The 18374-nt window shown below is 39.1% G+C and overlaps 2 non-coding genes across 2 annotated transcripts; both read right to left on the bottom strand.

Moving 5' to 3' along the window:
• Positions 1 to 1535: 1535 nt before the first annotated feature.
• On the bottom strand, positions 1536 to 1607 carry TRNAH-GUG (transfer RNA histidin (anticodon GUG)). The gene has a single exon. It is a non-coding gene; the product is annotated as a tRNA-His (tRNA).
• A 3314-nt stretch (positions 1608 to 4921) lies between these two features.
• Positions 4922 to 4993, bottom strand: TRNAH-GUG (transfer RNA histidin (anticodon GUG)). The gene has a single exon. It is a non-coding gene; the product is annotated as a tRNA-His (tRNA).
• Between the last annotated feature and the right edge of the window lie 13381 nt (positions 4994 to 18374).

The raw sequence follows: 18374 nt of genomic DNA, 5'->3' as shown, positions 1-18374 counted from the left end.
CCGTATGACGAGAACCTCGTGAGAGCTGAGACGGAGAAAAAGCGCAAGTATCTCGATCTGGCTCACGAGCTTTCCGACATGTGGCATGTGGAGTCCACTGAAATCATCCCAATCGTCATATCTGCGAATGGGTTGATCCCAGTCAGCCTCGCTCAACATCTGAGGCGACTGGGTTTCCGTGGCAGTTCGCTCGCAGCCAGGATGCAAAAAGCGGTCTTGCTGGACTCGGCTAGGATAGTCCGCCGATTTCTTCACCTGTCGCCCTGACCCCCGGCCGTTTGGTCTCCCCTGCCGGGGTGTAATCCTCCGCCCGGTACAAATATGTATGTATGTAATGTTTATGTAGGTTTATTTATTTTTATGTATGTAAGTATATTATAACTCTTTTGGCTTTTATATGTATCTATTTTGTACGCGGGCGTGAGAGTAGATGTATATCCATAATAATCTAAACATAACAATTATAATATAAAAAGAAAAAGGTGACTGACTATAATAAATGACTGACTGATCTATCAACGCACAGCTCAAACTACTGGACAGATCGGGCTGAAATTTGGCATGCAGATAGCTATTATAACGTAGGCATTCGCTAAGAAAGGCATTTTTGTTAGTATTTGTTGTTATAGCAGCAAAATACACATTCTCTGAAAATTGCAGGTCTATTATGGTATGAAAAGGTGAATCTGGCTCCAGAACCCTCTCCCTCCCTATCAACCTAACCTTGGAGGGTGAGAGATGAGTGTATTTGGTTTGAATCTTCAATATAGGTATTTCTCTACAATTTTCAAAACAGTAACTTTCCCAACACAATATCGGCTCACTACTGAGCACGCGTCTCCTCTCAGAATGAGTAAGGTTTGGCCATAGTCCACCACGCTGGCCAAGTGCGGATTGGCATACTTCACACACCTTTGAGAATATTTTTTTATTGAGAGATAGGCTTGCGCTTGACGAAAGTCAAGCCTGAGAAACAGAGCAAGGAATGGAAAACTCCCAGGCATGCAGCCTATCACAAAAGTAAAACCATCTCTTTTCATTTAAAAAAACCTTAATAAAGAGAAATTTTTCAGAATTTTCTTGAAACAAACGTCACCACTTAACGAACAATGTGCTCATGAATGTACATGAGTGTGAACTGGCTCGGTCCCGCAAGTACGCTTCACGGCTCATTGCTGCCGCAATTTGTCTCTTTATTATCCAATTGCGTATATTTTTACACTCAATTTGTCTTATACCATTTGCGAGTACGTAATGGCGAACCGTGATGAGTGAATCTCGTGGAAAAACTACGTGAGTGCCATTTTGAATAATTCTGAAATCAGAAGTTTTTCGGCTATATCTACTGAAAGCAACAATCCGTGGCGAGGAATGGAAATTTCATAAAATTATGACGTCATGGCATGTTCAAATATTACAACTTTGTCATCGCTTAGAATTTAATAAAAATAAAATTTCACCAGACTTTTGACAGCGGCGCCTGTCGCGACAAAAATTAAAATTAAAAACTATGCTCCGCCGCGACAGCTGTTCGCTGCCGTGACCAGGATTCGAACCTGGGTTACTACGGCCACAACGTAGGGTCCTAACCACTAGACGATCACGGCTGTCGGAGCTGGTGGTAGTACCGATGAAATATCTTTACTTGTTCTTTAAAGTTACTTTCACTTGCGGCAAGTACTGGGCTACTTACACAACCGTTTGACAGTATTGCTCCAGTTTTTTTTTAATTAGTTTATTCGACACACCAAAATACTGTTTGGTTGATAAACCTACAGTCGAGCTGATATCATGGGTTCGATTCCCGGCGGGGTCAACTTACTTGAGAAATAGCTAAACCGTACCTAGCGGTAAAGCCTGATTATGCGTTCAATAATTATATTAAAAACAACCTTTTTTGGAATAATTGCCAGAAAGAAAACTTATATTCCCTAAGGCACAGTTTATAGTAGCAGAGGACTGAGGACGTGGCCACTTTTGTACGTAGGTACGAGTATGAACCAAGCCTAAGATAGCCTTAGCCTTTATTTTATTGATAACAATTGATCTGGAATTGATTGAATATTATGTAGGTACGTCAAGATTTTAAAATTGTAATCTGACGTCTGTATAATATAACAGGATGCAATTCAAATGCAGCTTTAATTCGAATTCAAATGCGAGCGAACCCGGGCGCCTTGTCATGCAAATTGGTACAGGCGAGATTGGAAAAGAGTAGGGGATGAAAACGATTTTATATTATCTTTTCAACTTGATAATGCATGAAAAATATTCCAATTCTTTGTTCATACATAATCTTGACTATCAATAGTGGAGCGGTGTTACCCTTATTTAGTAGTTGTAGTGATTTATTTTTCAAACCCGCAATGTGTAGCATGCAAAACTGGGGTCAATGCCCCACCTACGACGCGGCATTGACTCCGAGTGGCCTACTTACGCAACGTTGACATCTTACATACATTCTGGCATACCTTTTAATATTTTTAAAAGTAAGTTCTTAGAGTTTGCAAATAACATACCATAAGACTGGATCCACCGTATAGTGTACACACCAGATCTTTCTCGTTATCGATCCCCGTAGCCCCAACGCGTGTTATGATCGGTAGTCGGTACATGTGATACGTCCGTACTTATAATTAAAATTAATTGCGTGCCAACCATCCCAAATATCGATCATTTCCTTTCGTATTTTCACTTACTGAAACATGTTTTCGACGAATTCGGTTCACTGAGAGACCTTCTGATTTTCTCCTTCCAAAACCGTTGCTTTTCAATCGAATACCTACAGATTTGGAAAACTGTGAAACACCTATCTTAATCGGAACAGGAAGAGTCCTCCTTTTTGAAACGAAACGCTTTAGGAAGGACAAAATCAGAAGAAACAACAGAAAACTTCTCTCAAATTCTCTTTCGAATATGCAATCAGCACATAAAGTTTTCTTTGAGCTTTCCAATGGCATGGGGTTTCCTGGATTAAAGCACGTAACTCGAAGTATCATGCAAGCCGGATGTCCTACATATTGTATCGTATATTATAGTAGGCACCTATGAAAATATTTGTACAATCTGCCAAACAAACTACTCAACGTTGCCTGAACCCTGAAATACCCACAGGTACTGACCTCATTTTGTTTGTTGCTCTTTCATTTTCTACAAACTCGGCAACTTATAAAGTATGCGTGTTGTACCTATTGTAGAGTTGCTTCTCGACTTGGTAATCAATATTTATTTTCGACTACCAAGTCGAACCCTTTGCCTTTTTTAGGGTTCCGTACCTCAAAAGGAAAAACGGAACCCTTATAGGATCACTTTGTTGTCTGTCTGTCTGTCTGTCTGTCAAGAAACCTATTTCTATTTATCGGTATAAAACCTCTGTACAAAATTTCAGCTTTCTAGGTCCCGGGTTTGGGTGGACAGGCAGTGAGAAATATTTAGGTTTAAGTAAATATCTTTTTTTTAGGGTTTCGTACCTCAAAAGGAAAAACGGAGCCCTCACTTTGTTGTGTCTGTCTGCCTGTCAAGAAACCTACAGGGTAGGTACTTCCCGTTGACCTAGAATCATGAAATTTGGCAGGAGGTAGAAAAATCTGAAAACCGTGAATTTAGGGTTTGATCACACAAAAAAAATTAAATTGTGGTCATGAACTAATAATTCGTATTTTCAATTTTCGAAGTAAGATAACTATATCAAGTGGAGTATCATATGAAAGGTCTTCACATGTGCATTCCAAAACAGATTTGTATTTATTTTTATGTATCATAGTTTTTGAATTATCCTGCAAAATGTCCAAAAATTGCGTCTATAGTACGGAACCCTCATTGCGCGAGCCTGACTCGCACTTGGCCGGTTTTTAAATTCATTATAGGTATACGCATGACCACGATCACACCTGATGGTAAGTGATGATGTGGCCTAAGATGGGACGCGTTTACCTAGAAGATGCCTATTCACGCTTGTTTTAAAGATACCCGGCTAGACTAAATGTAAGTAGGTACCTACCTAACTATGACGTTTCTCGTTTTGATAGTTTTTATTTATTTATTCAGATTTACAAGATAGATAGAATCTCACCTAGTAGTAAATTATGATGATGCAGTCTCAGATGAAAGTGGGCTAATCTGAAAGGGGTATGGCCGGCAAAGGGTATGGTACTTACATAGCCATGTTAATTAAATGAGCAAGCTTGTAATAAAGTTGAGTAGGTATCTAGTAGGTAGGTACCAGTACGTATTCTGCGAGAGCGTGTAGAGTAGACTGTATAGGCTGCTATGTAACTTAGGACAGGAATTTATGATGTTGGAAATGTAAAATTCCATCCTAATAATGTATGAAATTGTTCGTTCGTTAAAACAGATGTAAGCATAAATTTATGTAGAGCCAGAATTTGCGTCACGAACTGCGGGTAGAACGTCTATCTAATTCTATATCAGCTCTGTTTTTCAATTTCTAACAGCAAGCGATGCGCGTGTTCTTGCTCGCGCTCTCTTTTGCGTCTTGGCTCGGGTCTCCAAACAATAAATCGAAATCAAATGTTTAATTTTGTGAGATTTTGCTTCGTGATTTTTACATGCTAGGTATAGTAGGTACGCGACAGGATTATTGAGATAGCAATCGAGGTGAGGACGCCCCGCACACCCGCACAGCCCTTGCGTTAACTCGGTGAGGGAAAGCGTGGGTGACGTGCGGGTGTGCGGGGCATCCCCCCGCCCCATAGCCCGATTACCATCTTGACCTGTCGCGTATTATACGTCATAGCAACTCACGTCGCAAAAAAAAGTTCTGGATTCGACTCCCTATTGGGTTTTCCTGGTAAAATATATGTTCCAAATTCCTTAGATCCGGATCTGGACCTGGAGCGCGGTTTCGACGGCGTCTTTTTAAAAAAAAGTAAAAATATGCTCCGCCGCGACAGCTGTTCGCTGCCGTGACCAGGATTCGAACCTGGGTTACTACGGCCACAACGTAGGGTCCTAACCACTAGACGATCACGGCTGTTGGAGCTGGTGGTAGTACCGGCGAAACAACTGTACTTATTCTTTAAAATCACTTTCACTTACAACAAAAATCTTTACAAAACGGTGCTCCAGTTTTTTGTAACTCTGTCCATTGGCAAGTAATCGCAATTTCTTGCTGGTTCCGTATCTCGAGGAAAACAGAAAACCTTATAGGGCCACTTCGTTGTCTGGCTGTCGTGTCGGTCCAGAAAAGGAAATCAAAACCTATATAGGTATATACTTCCCGTTGACCTAGAATCATAAAATTAGGCACGTAGGTATTATACCTAGGTCTTATAGCACAAGTAAAGAAAAAAATTACATTACAAAAAAAAAAAGTGTTATTTGTCGTACGATGGTACGTTGTTCATGTTGAAGTCCGACTCGTACTTTACCGGTTTTTTAAAAACTTAATAGGCATGCGCTTGTCTGCTATCACACTGAAGTAGGTGATGATTGATGATGCAGTCTAAGGTGGAGCCGTTTATCCAAAGCTTCACAACTTTCTTTCTCCTTTCCCGTTCAACCAAAGAACAGCTAGAAACCGTAAACGCTGGCACCCAATAGGCAGTATGTGTCGACATCCAATCGACTCGTACGAAGCTTTTTGCTCCACGTTTCTGATACGGACCGCTAAGGTGTGGAATGCCCTTCCAGCGTCCGTATTTCCTGCAGGTATAACTTGAATACCTTCAAGAGTGAATATGCATCTCGCAAGACCTTTATTATTGCTCTGTTTCACAGGCATGATTGTCATCAAGCTTACCTTACCTTCAATTTACGGACCATGGTCAAATTCATAACAACTTCAAGCTTGTAAGTACCTACTTGATACCCACTTGTATCTTTGTATAACTTTGCGTATCGATCTATTTTATCAGACTTTGGAATGGAATGGAATCAGCTTATCATTTGTTCTGTGAAACTTTGAATTTCGAACAACTCTCACCACGTGTACCTACTCCCATTTCCTCTGATTTAGTTCTTGGTTCTGTGTGTGTTGCGATATAGCTCTGTAGTTTGGGTTTCATCTTTTACTGGAGTAGGTAGAGGACATATTATTAGCACACACTCAAAAGCTCCAACTTTTAAGAAAAAAGAATACTTAGTTATTACTTAGTATAATAACATTGTAAATTGAAAAATTAAAAAGAGCAACCGCCGAGTTTCTTGCTGGTTCTTCTCGGTCGGAACGGCATTCCGAACCAGTGGTAAATTAAAACTACCTGACTATTCATAAGCACTTTTAAAAAGTTTACATGAATAAAAAAAACATTCTATTCTATTCTATTCATTCTTATTAAATTAGAACTTACTTCTACATTTTAAAAATGAAATTTTTTTCTCAGTTTCGAGCACGGCATCTAACTTGTTATGGAATATAAACAAGCTAGGTCCTAGGTCCTAGGTCCTAGCTCATACAACTAACTTCTATAATATTATAAAGACCTACGTAAATATAGGTATGATCATTGTGCAAAACTATCAAACAATTCAAGCTTACCCAAATAAAGCGGTTAACCGAAATGAAAATGTTTTTGAAGCTTTTAATTATAGAATTTCACCATTTACCTATTTCATAATTTATACCTTGTTTTGCCAACACTATTTTAATCCATTGTTTATAACTTAGATTACTTTTATCGATACTCAGAAGTAACTAATAGGTTAGCTATAAACTACCATAATTCCCACTTATTTTTATGACCGCCCTCTATCCCCGAGTTATCTAGGGTTGATCCGCATAAACTATCGATAAAATAGATTATAGCATCGAATAAACGGCTCATTCTCCAAACAGATTTATGTTGACGATTGCCTCTTTATTTAGAGTCGATTTCGAGAGATATTGGAAGCAATAAAAATAGTCTGAAACAAATGTGTACTTACTTACTGAGATATTCTGATTTTACTGTCTTATTTTTTGCTTTTCTATCTCCTCTTTTATTAAAACAGTTAACTTACTATCATCAATCATCAATCATCAATACTTATATCATCATCATCAATACTTATAATAAAACTGTAACAGGTCAAATTCTGTACATCAATACTTATAATAAAACTGTAACAGGTCAAATTCTGTACATTGAAGATATTTTGAAAATTTTTTCACTCACTCTATAATCGATACTGAACCCAAAACTGTAATTTTTTTCATTTTTGTCTGTCTGTCTGTCTGTCTGTCTGTCTGTCTGTCTGTCTGTATCACGGCCGCGCATCACGCTGAAACTACTGAATGGATTCCAATGAAACTTGGTACGATTTGAGGCCATAAAAACTGTAACAGGTCAAATTCTGTACATTGAAGATATTTTGAAAATTTTTTTTCGAGGGCACTCTATAATCGATACTGAACCCAAAACTGTAATTTTTTTCATTTTTGTCTGTCTGTCTGTCTGTCTGTCTGTCTGTCTGTCTGTATCACGGCCGCGCATCACGCTGAAACTACTGAATGGATTCCAATGAAACTTGGTACGATTTGAGGCCATACTATGAGGAAGAATATAGGATACTTTTTATCCCGAAATTCAGCATGGTTCCCGTAGGAGAGGGATGAAAGTTAAAATGTATACTGAGTTGTAATTCATTAACGCGTAGTCCGATTTCATTCATTCTTTTTTTGTTAGAAAGGGGATATTTTAAAGATTGTTCCGTAAATATTTCAAGGTCATCGGTTTTTAACCGACTGTCAAAAAGGAGGTGGTTCTTTTTTCTACATCGATTTTTTCGAGGTTTCTGGACCGATTTGCAAATATTTTTTTTAAATCAACAAAAAAAGTTTACGTCGTGGTCACATAAAAAATTCTGGATTCAACTCCTTAATCCTGATGCTGCAGGGTTACTGCCCGCCTGAGTTATCAAGATTCAGGAAGTGTTCATAGTGAATTCATATTGTAGGTACCAAGCAACGACTTTATTCTCAGACTTCAAGTCTCAACTCCTCAACCCTGATGATGTAGGGTACAGCACTCCTAAACTATAATGTTTCAGAAACTGCGGATGATGCAAAATTATTTTAGGTACCAAGCATAGGCTACATCATTGAACTTCGGATCCTAACTCCTCAATCCTGATGCTGCAAAGTACTGAAGTCCTAAATCGTGGGGATTTTAGAATTTCTGATAGTGAATTGATATTTTAAAAAAAATTAAAAAATTTGAATCGACTGTTAAGCGAAACGAAGTTCGCAGGGTCAGCTAGTCTTTATTATAAAAATGTTCACCGCTATCACTGCAGCTCCACCTTTACCATTCAAAGTGAATCGCGCTTTGTGCGGTGACTTGATGTACTCCCGCTCCAGTCACAATGCGATGGCTTAAGGGATAATGGCTTAAACGTTTTGTTTGCCCCCATAACCGCATATCCACTGCAATTCTCCAAGTGCTTTGAAATATAAAGTTGAACGTTGGAGGATAAAAGGGTTAGAGCAAATACTTTTGAATTTATTGAGATAAATAGGGCAAAGCTTTTAGTTTTTTACTTCATTCTATGAACTTACGTGCTGGCGAACTTTTTGAAACTTTTTGGTACTTAAACAGGTTTCAGGTCAATGTTTTCGTCGACCTGACATTGTGTGCAGTATGTTGACTTATTCGCTACTAGCATATGCTTCTCTACGTGGACTACACATATTTCAAACCTCCAATGTATCCCCTTAGGGGTTAGAATTTTCAATAATCTTTTCTTAGTGGATGCTAGCTATCTGCATGCCAAATTCCAGCCCGGCCCGTCCAGTACTTTGAGCTATGCGTTCATTGATCAGTCAGTCAACTTTTCCTTTTATATATTTAGTATATTAGAAAATACAACCTTACCGGAATATTTATCTCGATACCATGACTTATCTCTCCAGGCTAAAAGCAACGTGCTAGAACATTTAAGTTAGCAATCGTGACGTCGCAGTCGAAGAATGTTTCCGCCACTGGAGTCACTCTTCAATGCAAACCTCTCATTCCGAGGCCCATAGTGAAATGAGCGATTCTGTGACCCACAGCAGTTGATCGGGACAGGTGTGAGCCGTCTGGACGATGGGTCATTTGCTAAAATCTTATCTTCGTGCTGCCGCTCCATTGTGAACTTAGCTATAAACTTCGTGACCATATTGACACTATTTTGCACTAAATCCGCTGTGATTGTGACCACGCAGCAGTCATCTGCTAAAAATATTATCTCGATGCTGCCGTTCCATTGTGCGCTTAGCTACAAACTTCGTGACCATATCAACACTATTTTGCACTAAATCCGCTGCGAATGTGACCACGCAGTTGGTCATCTGCTAATAATATTATCTCCGTGCTGTCGTTCCATTGTGCGCTTAGCTACAAGCTTCGTGACCATATCAACACTATTTTGCACTAAATCCGCTGTGATTGTGACCACGCAGCAGTCATCTGCTAAAAATATTATCTCGATGCTGCCGTTCCATTGTGCGCTTAGCTACAAACTTCGTGACCATATCAACACTATTTTGCACTAAATCCGCTGCGAATGTGACCACGCAGCTGGTCATCTGCTAATAATATTATCTCCGTGCTGTCGTTCCATTGTGCGCTTAGCTACAAGCTTCGTGACCATATCAACACTATTTTGCACTAAATCCGCTGTGATTGTGACCACGCAGCAGTCATCTGCTAAAAATATTATCTCGATGCTGCCGTTCCATTGTGCGCTTAGCTACAAACTTCGTGACCATATCAACACTATTTTGCACTAAATCCGCTGCGAATGTGACCACGCAGCTGGTCATCTGCTAATAATATTATCTCCGTGCTGTCGTTCCATTGTGCGCTTAGCTACAAGCTTCGTGACCATATCAACACTATTTTGCACTAAATCCGCTGTGATTGTGACCACGCAGCAGTCATCTGCTAAAAATATTATCTCCGTGCTGTCGCTGCATTGTTCGCTTAGCTGCACACAGCGTATTGTGCTCCGTGACCGACAGTGGCGTAGCGTTTCAAACGAAAATGCTATCATTTTTACGTCACAGATTGCGTCTTGCTTCATAATTCTTTCAAAACAAGATCATTATCCCCCTTATTATATTAAAAAATATCTCCCAGCTTTTGCCTGTGGCTTCTTTTGTAGTCTCGTCATCTGGTTGATACCGATTGTAATAAAAATTGCAGCCGTATATTTTAATTCTAATTAGATATTATGCTTTCGGGTTCCGAGGGGATTTTTAAAAACCTAAATCTTGTATTGACGCTGGTTCCCTGGGAACGGGGACGGGCGCTAATTGACCCCCTGTCATATCAGGGAGACAGCATCAAGACCGGGAGCCGCAGTAGAAACAGCTGAAAACGGCAAGCGGCGCAAGTATGCCTCTCTTATCGAGAGTTTTTTGTTCCGTTTGCCGTGGATACCCTGGGGCCATGGAGTCTTAGTGCTATAAAATTTACTTCACTTGGCGGCACGGCTTTGCCGGTTTGGTGGTAACTAGCTACGGCCGAAGCTTCCCACCAAACCAGACCAGAAATTATAAAATTCCAAATTCCACTGCCAGGAATCGAACCCGGGACCTCCCATCAATAAAACCACAGTGCTCGCCACTGCGCCAGGGAGGCCATCAAAGTGTGTTATTACATTGAAGAAATAATAAAGGGACGGCCAGATGGGACTAGGCCTGGCGTTGATGCGAACATGTCACATTGTACGTCGTTACGTTATCTTATGGGTAAATGATGAGAAACCCTTGCGGTTACCTATCTACGTGTTACGATATATTATTATGTGGGTTGTGTGTGACGTGTTTCTCACGTTCATTTTCATTGGTCGAAAGGAAGTGGATTTTCGCATTTTTCTCATGGATACTTTCACATTTAAGTACAGTACGTGCTTGAAAGTAATGTACATCGACCTTTAGAAGGAGATAGCAGATTTGTAGAGCACTGTCACTGTCATGGCATTTCGGCTTTGTAGAGCGTTGTCTCTGTCACTCATACCTACATGACGTTTCTCGGTCTCAATGACAGGGACAGTGCTCTACACTCCTTCTAAAGGTCCATGTACATTACTTTCGCGGCCGCGTACTGTACCTAGGTAGTGGCCTACTGTAATAAATATATGGGTATTGCTGCGATGCGAATACTCTAAAATTTTAACTCATAAGCTGAGTTGAGCTGAATAGTTAGTCCCTAAGATTTTTTTTTTTCTTGGAGGAGGAAAAAATCCCTAACGGACTTCTGTATATCGACAGGGTGTGTCCGACTCGCACGGACTAAAAGACCTCCGCCTCTGCGAGATCAGCACGGAACCGTATTACATTACTTCGTGCTGACCCTCTGGTTGTTCTCTCTCCTTTTTTTCTTGCTTTTCTCTGTCTTCTCTTCTCATCATTATGGCCCTCAGCATCTGACCCACTCCATGCCACTCATCCTCGCTTGACACCATACGGGCTACCAGATTTTGGGCGTCGACACTGTCACTTGCTCCCTGTGCTGCTTTTCTAAGATCCGCGCACGCGGGACACTCAAAAATCGCGTGTCTCGGGGTGTCTTCCTCTCCGCTACTTTTGCGGAGAGTCCCTAAGGCTAAGACCTATGTAGGTTTAAGTATATATTCTTTATAGAACTGATTTTCAGGCATTACCCAAGATGACGTTATGGGCTTTGCCTTAAACTGCCCAACGAAGACTGTCAATGGAACCTAGACTATTTTAAAACTATTTAAGTTTATCAAACTTCGAACTTCAAGGACTGAAGTTTGAAATCTTAAGTAAGTATTTTCCACTAGTGTTCATACGAACGAATCCCCACAGTGTATTAAGACGAACACAGCTTCAGCAAGCTGAAAATTCTACGCAAACTCATAATTAGTTAAGAAAATGTTAAATGCGTATGAATTCCCTCAGATCTGAAAACTTTGCTACAGAGTGCAGACCCCAATGTAAACACACAGGCACTCATTACAACCCAAATAAGTAAGTATTATACATGATATTACCTATTATTTAAAAACAATTACTATTATATCTTTCTTTTGGACGGTGTATGTTATTTGTAAATATAAATATTATTTTTAGGGTTCCGAATCTCAAAAGGAAAAAAGACCCCTTATAGGATCACTATCTCGATCGTTATCTGTCCGTCTGTCTGTCTGTCCATCTGTTCGTCTGTCTGTCCTGTCTACCTAGAGAAACCTGGGGCTTTACCTGTACATTCCAAAATCGAGTTTTATTTATTTTTATGCATAACAGTTTTTGATTTATCGTGCAAAAAGACGAAAAAAATACCCGAGTACTCGGTGCGCGAGTCAGACTCGCACTTGGCCGGATTTTTCCTAGTAACTAACCTGAATCATTAGTTCAGACTCCAGACAATAAATTTTAGAATAATGGGACTAATATTTCAATATAACGCGAAAAATTTTGAAAAAATTTGGCACAGAGTTTTTCCCGCATATTTCCGAACATTAACTTTCAGAATGATGGGAATAATACTTTAATGTAACGCAGTTAAAGTGGGAAAGTTCCGCGCCGGTGCCATTAATCGATTTTCTCTCCCAGTAAACAACAACAATCCAAATGGCACCACACCTTGAATAAAGGAATAATAAATACTTATTAAATCTATTGGAAAAAGTTTACAGTGGTAATTGAGCACAACTTAGAGCATTCGCGATTTGCATCCTCTTCTACAACTATAATTTGAGGAGTTTAGCTGCCAGTCGCGAGCGTATCGTTTAAATTCTTAACTAAAACTCGAGTCTTTAAATGTAAAATTCATGTTCCGTCCTTTTTTAGAAATATTGAAAAGAAGAGGATGCAAATACTTAAATTAGGTTAAATTAGGCACGCGCTGGCTCTTAGTCCAGGACCTAATTTCGATTTTCGACACCTGCCAGGAAAAATATACTTTATGTATATGAGATTATATATACCTTCATCTTTATTTTATGTCTTTTCTGGGATATAAGTAACATCTCGCATCACATAAAAAATATTTTCTAATGTAGGAATGTTAATGTTTATTTACCTGTAAAAAAGTTCTAAAGCCGTTGCCATAAAAATGTTTTACATACGCATATAGTACGCACGTATAATTTACGTGCTTGACATTGTACAATTTTATGTGACGCTAAAATCTTTACGAGGATACTCCAGCGATTCCACGGTTTTAAAGCGACCATAACAATGAAAAGAGCAACTCGGTGAAAAATAACGATTTCGGGTTACTGAAGTGGTAAAAGGTAATGTCACTTATAAAAGACCTTAAACTTGCGCAGTGGGCAATTTATCGATACTTAGTAGGCACAGAGAATTCAACTCCTAGATAGAGTACGCATATACAAGGTTGCATGAAACAAAATCGTAAAATGTTTTCGGGGGACAGGGGAGAATGCTTTGTTGTGATTGGTGGACTTAAAAGTCACGTAATCAAAACAATGTGCGGAATGAGGGTACCGAACGGGCGTGGGCCGACTTTTATGCTAAGCAAGTGCCTAAGCTTAGCGAGCGGGGGTGTTCGGCTATCAGGCGTCTATAGGTGGTGGTCTGTGTTAGTAGGTTACGAAGTGAGGTGCGACAGCGGGAATACCTATGTAAACCGCCACTCCATCGACTGTTCATCAGTCACCTGTCGTTTTGTTCACCCTATTATGGGACTTCGTGGTTTCATATATTATAACAGTTGAGGTATGATACTTCAAGTTCCAGTTCACCACTTTTGAATTGCGTCGCGTGTTCTAGGCCTTAGAGAATAGAGTCACGAAGCAAGAGTTCTGATCTTGTATCTGTACAGTCGGTGATTTATCGAGCTACTAGCTGATGCTACGCGTGAATTTAGGTTTTCAAAAATCCTGTGGGAACTCTTTGATTTTCCGGGATAAAAGTAGCCTATGTCATGTCTTCAGGTTTTAAACTATACCCATGCAAAAAATCACGTCGATCCGTTGCTCCGATGTGATGTGATTGAAGGACAAACCAACAAACTAACAAACTAACTAACCAATAAACCAACAAACAAACAAACACACTTTCACAATTACAATATGGGTACTGAAAACAGTTGAGGCATGAAACTTCAAATTGCAGTTCAACACTTTTGATTTGCGTTGCGTGTTCTAGGCCTTAGAGTCACAAAACAAGAGTTGGTGGTTTGGGGTTTCTCTATGTTCGATAACGATCAACGATTCGAGAGGGTTTCAAGTTTCGAAAGCAAAGCAGAAGTCTTGAAATCAAGAAGAAGATGTATGTTACAATATTGTGAAAGGGTGGGCCATACAAAAAAAATATGCTGCACGTGCAAAATAATTAACTGACCTTGTACCTGCACAGTGGGTGATTTATCGATCTGTTTGGAGACCATACGAAGTGAGGCGCGGTGATGTCTATTGTCTATTGTCTATTCTGCCGCGTTTGATTCATCAGCCAATCTATCCCTTCATAACAGTAACATAATACCTATGTGAACTTTACCCGCATGTCAAAACTCCAACAGAGAAGATATTCATTAATTAAACCACGTTAATTAGGCGATGTTGGAACATGCCCGCCAGATATGACTTGTTTTGAATTGTTTCTTGAACGCTCCTTGAAATTTAAGCTCACACGTATAATATTATTTTAGTCTAGAGCTCGCTCGCTACAATTTCACATAGAAGCTAAAATCATAGAATTCAAAATAGCTATAGAAGTGGTAAAGTTCCGTGAGATCATTGCCTCGTACATGACGAGGTCTAGCGCAGTGGTAAGCGCTGTGGTGTGGTGTGGTGGCGCAGCGGGCGGTCGTGGGTTTAATTCCCGGCAGTCTGGTCTGGTGGGAGGCTTCGGCCTTGGCCTCCAAGCCGTGCCGCCAAGGGATTTAGCGTCTCAGTACGATTCCTTGTAGGAAATAGAAACTGATAAGGGCTACGAGTTTAATAAAACTGCCATGTCCCTTCCAAGTTAGCCCGCTTCCATCTTAGACTGCGTCATCACTTACTATTAACAAGGTGACACAAAGATGCGCAACGGCAGTGGTAGCGCGGTTGGTTCGTCAGTCAACCTTTCGATTCCCACGCAGACATTTGAGAAAGCGATTATGTTCAACGGGAAAAATATGGTAACCTTTGGGATGGGTACTATTTTGGAAACTTTGATTCACCATGCATTTATTATCTGTAACTATCTAAGTAAACGTGCTCCTTAAACAAATTACATATTTGAATACCATAATAGAAGAACGTTGTATATAAAGTGCCTAAGTAAGCGGTATAAGTATAACCTAAACATACAAAAAGTTCCTATTAATGTCTTATCTGGGCGTAGCGTAAAATTACGGCTGTCAAGCCCACATTTCATATTAAAATATGAAATGCAAAAGGCATATTAAAACATGGGATGATGATTGAATTTTTCATTACACGTTTAGCGCACGGGGATTATCCCTGCGTACCCTTGTTTGTCTACGACATTTACATGTTACGACACTAATTTCGTGCTACGATTTTTAACTAGCGCTAGAGTAACCGATATAGCTCAACTTAAATATTTCGAAGCTGAAGTGGCAATGACCGGGGCACATAGGTATAGCTTGAAGAACCGATAGCGTTGGAGTCCCAAGGCTCTGGACTGGACCGGCCGGCGCGGCATTCGGCAATCGCGCACCGGAAAGTGCAGCGTTGGCAGACCTGAGACCTGCCCTCTAGTTGTAAATAAGACACTAAATGAGTTGCAGGGAACTACTGAATCACTTGGAATTTTAAAGACATCCTAAAGAAGATATTCTAGCGCGTATCATAAAATTGTACCAATCTTTAAAACCAGTCTTCAAAATCGTTATACGATAACGTGTCGTATCGTATTGTATAAAATTCTGTGGTATGTTTTTTCTGATGACAGCACTGATTCGTGGAGTGATTTCTCATGTTGAACATGATTCGCTTTATTAGAATTCACATCTGTTGACGCCGTATTGTTTTCCTTGTTGTTTATTCCCTTATTTTCCGATCACGATAAATATTTCAGTTGGTAATATTTACTTACATGTACAGTAGGTACCTACTTACGCGATCACAGATCACGGCATATGGGTGGACCTTACAAGAGATCTTTATCCAGCAGTGGACGTCAAGTGGGTGACGATGAACAGGGGCTAGGCCATGCAGGAAAACTATCAATAGTCTTCGGGCTAAACAAAGGCCCAAAATAATGGGACTGAGGAATCTCTCATCTGTATATATATAAAATTCAAAGTCCTGACTGACTGACTTATATATCAACACACAGCCTTACTTACCCGCTAGTCCTAGAGACATGAAATTTTGAGGGTGTGTTGGCCGGTTTTTTATGTTTAAAGAACCGACCACATTGTTTCCAATTTCCATAAAAGATCTTGTAAAATAAAATATTTATTATGAAAAGCTATTAAACCATAATATTTCGTAATACTTCAAAACTTCGTAGTAAGTGCGTGCATAAAACACAGTACGATGATTTCTGTCGCCATAAAATAAATCTGATAAGCCTACTTCTTTGCGTTATAGGCCATCACTTTTATAGTACCGAATGTACATAATAATAATGATAAAAATATCTGAGGCTTTATTATTATTGAAGGCGGCTCTTGACATGATAAGTGGATTTTCATAGCATCAGGTCATACCAACTTATACTAGTCTTAAGTAAAACCTTAATCATAATCATCATAATTATTTATTTTGCTAGAATATGGTACATGTATATTTTAAATATAAATATCCAGGCAAAAAATCACATCAATACGTTGGTCCGTAGCGACGTGATTGAAGGACAGACCAACAAACAATCATACTTTTGCATTAATAATATACAGTATGTTTTTAGGGTTCTAGTACCTCAAAAGAAAAAAGGAACCCTTAGGTAAAGGATCACTTTGTTGTCTGTCTGTCTGTCGTGTCTGTCAAGAAAACCTATAGGGTACTTTCCGTTGACCTAGAATCATGAAATTTGGCAGGTAGGTACTAGGTAGGTCGTATAGCACAAGTAAAGGAAAAATCCGAAAACCGTGAATTTGTGGTTACATCACAAAAAAAATTAAAATGTGTTCATGAACGAATAATTAGTATTTTCAACTTTCAAAGTAAGGTTACTAAACTATGTAGTAGTGAAAGGGCTTTACCTGAACATTGTAAAACAGATTTATTTTTATTTTATGCAAATTGTCGAAAAATTACGATTGTAGTAGGTACGGAACAATACAAATGAAATAAAAAAGACTTTCTATGCTTTTGTATATTTACTGTACGATCTAGGTACCTATTTCTAGAATAGAATAAAGAGCTTTTCTATCTCGAACTTTCATCGCCATGTTTAAAACATTGAAACCCACGACTGAAATATAATAACCTCTTTGTATTATGAATAATGGGTTTCAAATGCCAGACACAAAGAGGCTCACAAGCTTAGAGCTTTAAGTTAAGTTCTAATAGTGGCTCGGAAGCTTTGTGTTTAAGTGCAACTGTATACGATTATATTCCAAGCTTTTAACTTCAACCCTATTACTTTAATATCTCTTTTATTTTGTTGTATAGACTAGCGCTTGGTTGCAATAATCAGACCTGCTGGCAAAAATGGATGGCTCAAAATGGAGCTCGCTTGCCTAGAAGATGCCTATTCACTCTTGACTTGAAGATACCTACCTATATTAAAAGTGAAAGGGAAAAGCGATGTCGAAAGGGCGTTCGAATAAGAAACGAGGAGGCAAATCACTTCGTAATGTCTTTGACGGTGCCTTGCGGTAGTAGAAAGGTGAAGGAGGAACCAAAATTTTTTGAGCACTCTCCAAAATATATATCCTATAAAATAACGATTCTTTATCACTTTTATCTATTTTTTGTTTGTCCGCATATAACGTTTAAAACCACATGTCATTTGTGCTGAAGATTTTTCACACACTTTCGTACATTATTTATTTATTTATTATTTATTATTAGATATAATATTAAGTATGGATATAGATATATCCATACTTAATTATATGATGATATATAGAATTTATGATACATCAAATATTAATCAGGGTAGGTAGTAAACCTAGTAACGGATTAAATAGGTAGGTACGATTTACGAACTAACAACACACAACTAAGCCCACTAATCAGTTGCATTGTTTCAACATGGTTTCAACTGATAAAATACTTAATTAATTAGGGATGATCCATTCAAATTTCCGGAACATAACGTGATTAAGGGAAATTAATATTAATTTCAAATTAATCTGAATATATAAAAGAAAAAGGTGACTGACTGACTGACTGACTGACTGACTGATCTATCAACGCACAGCTCAAACTACTGGACGGATCGAGCTGAAATTTGGCATGCAGATAGCTATTATGACGTAGGCATCCGCTTGAAAGGATTTTTGAAAATTCAACTCCCAAGGGGTGAAATAGGGTTTTGAAATTTTGTAGTC

This window comes from Maniola hyperantus, chromosome 1 (assembly GCF_902806685.2).
Source record: "Maniola hyperantus chromosome 1, iAphHyp1.2, whole genome shotgun sequence".
NCBI lineage: Eukaryota > Metazoa > Arthropoda > Insecta > Lepidoptera > Nymphalidae > Maniola > Maniola hyperantus.
Note: the sequence above shows the minus strand (reverse complement) of the source record. Positions and strands in the feature narration are given on the sequence as shown.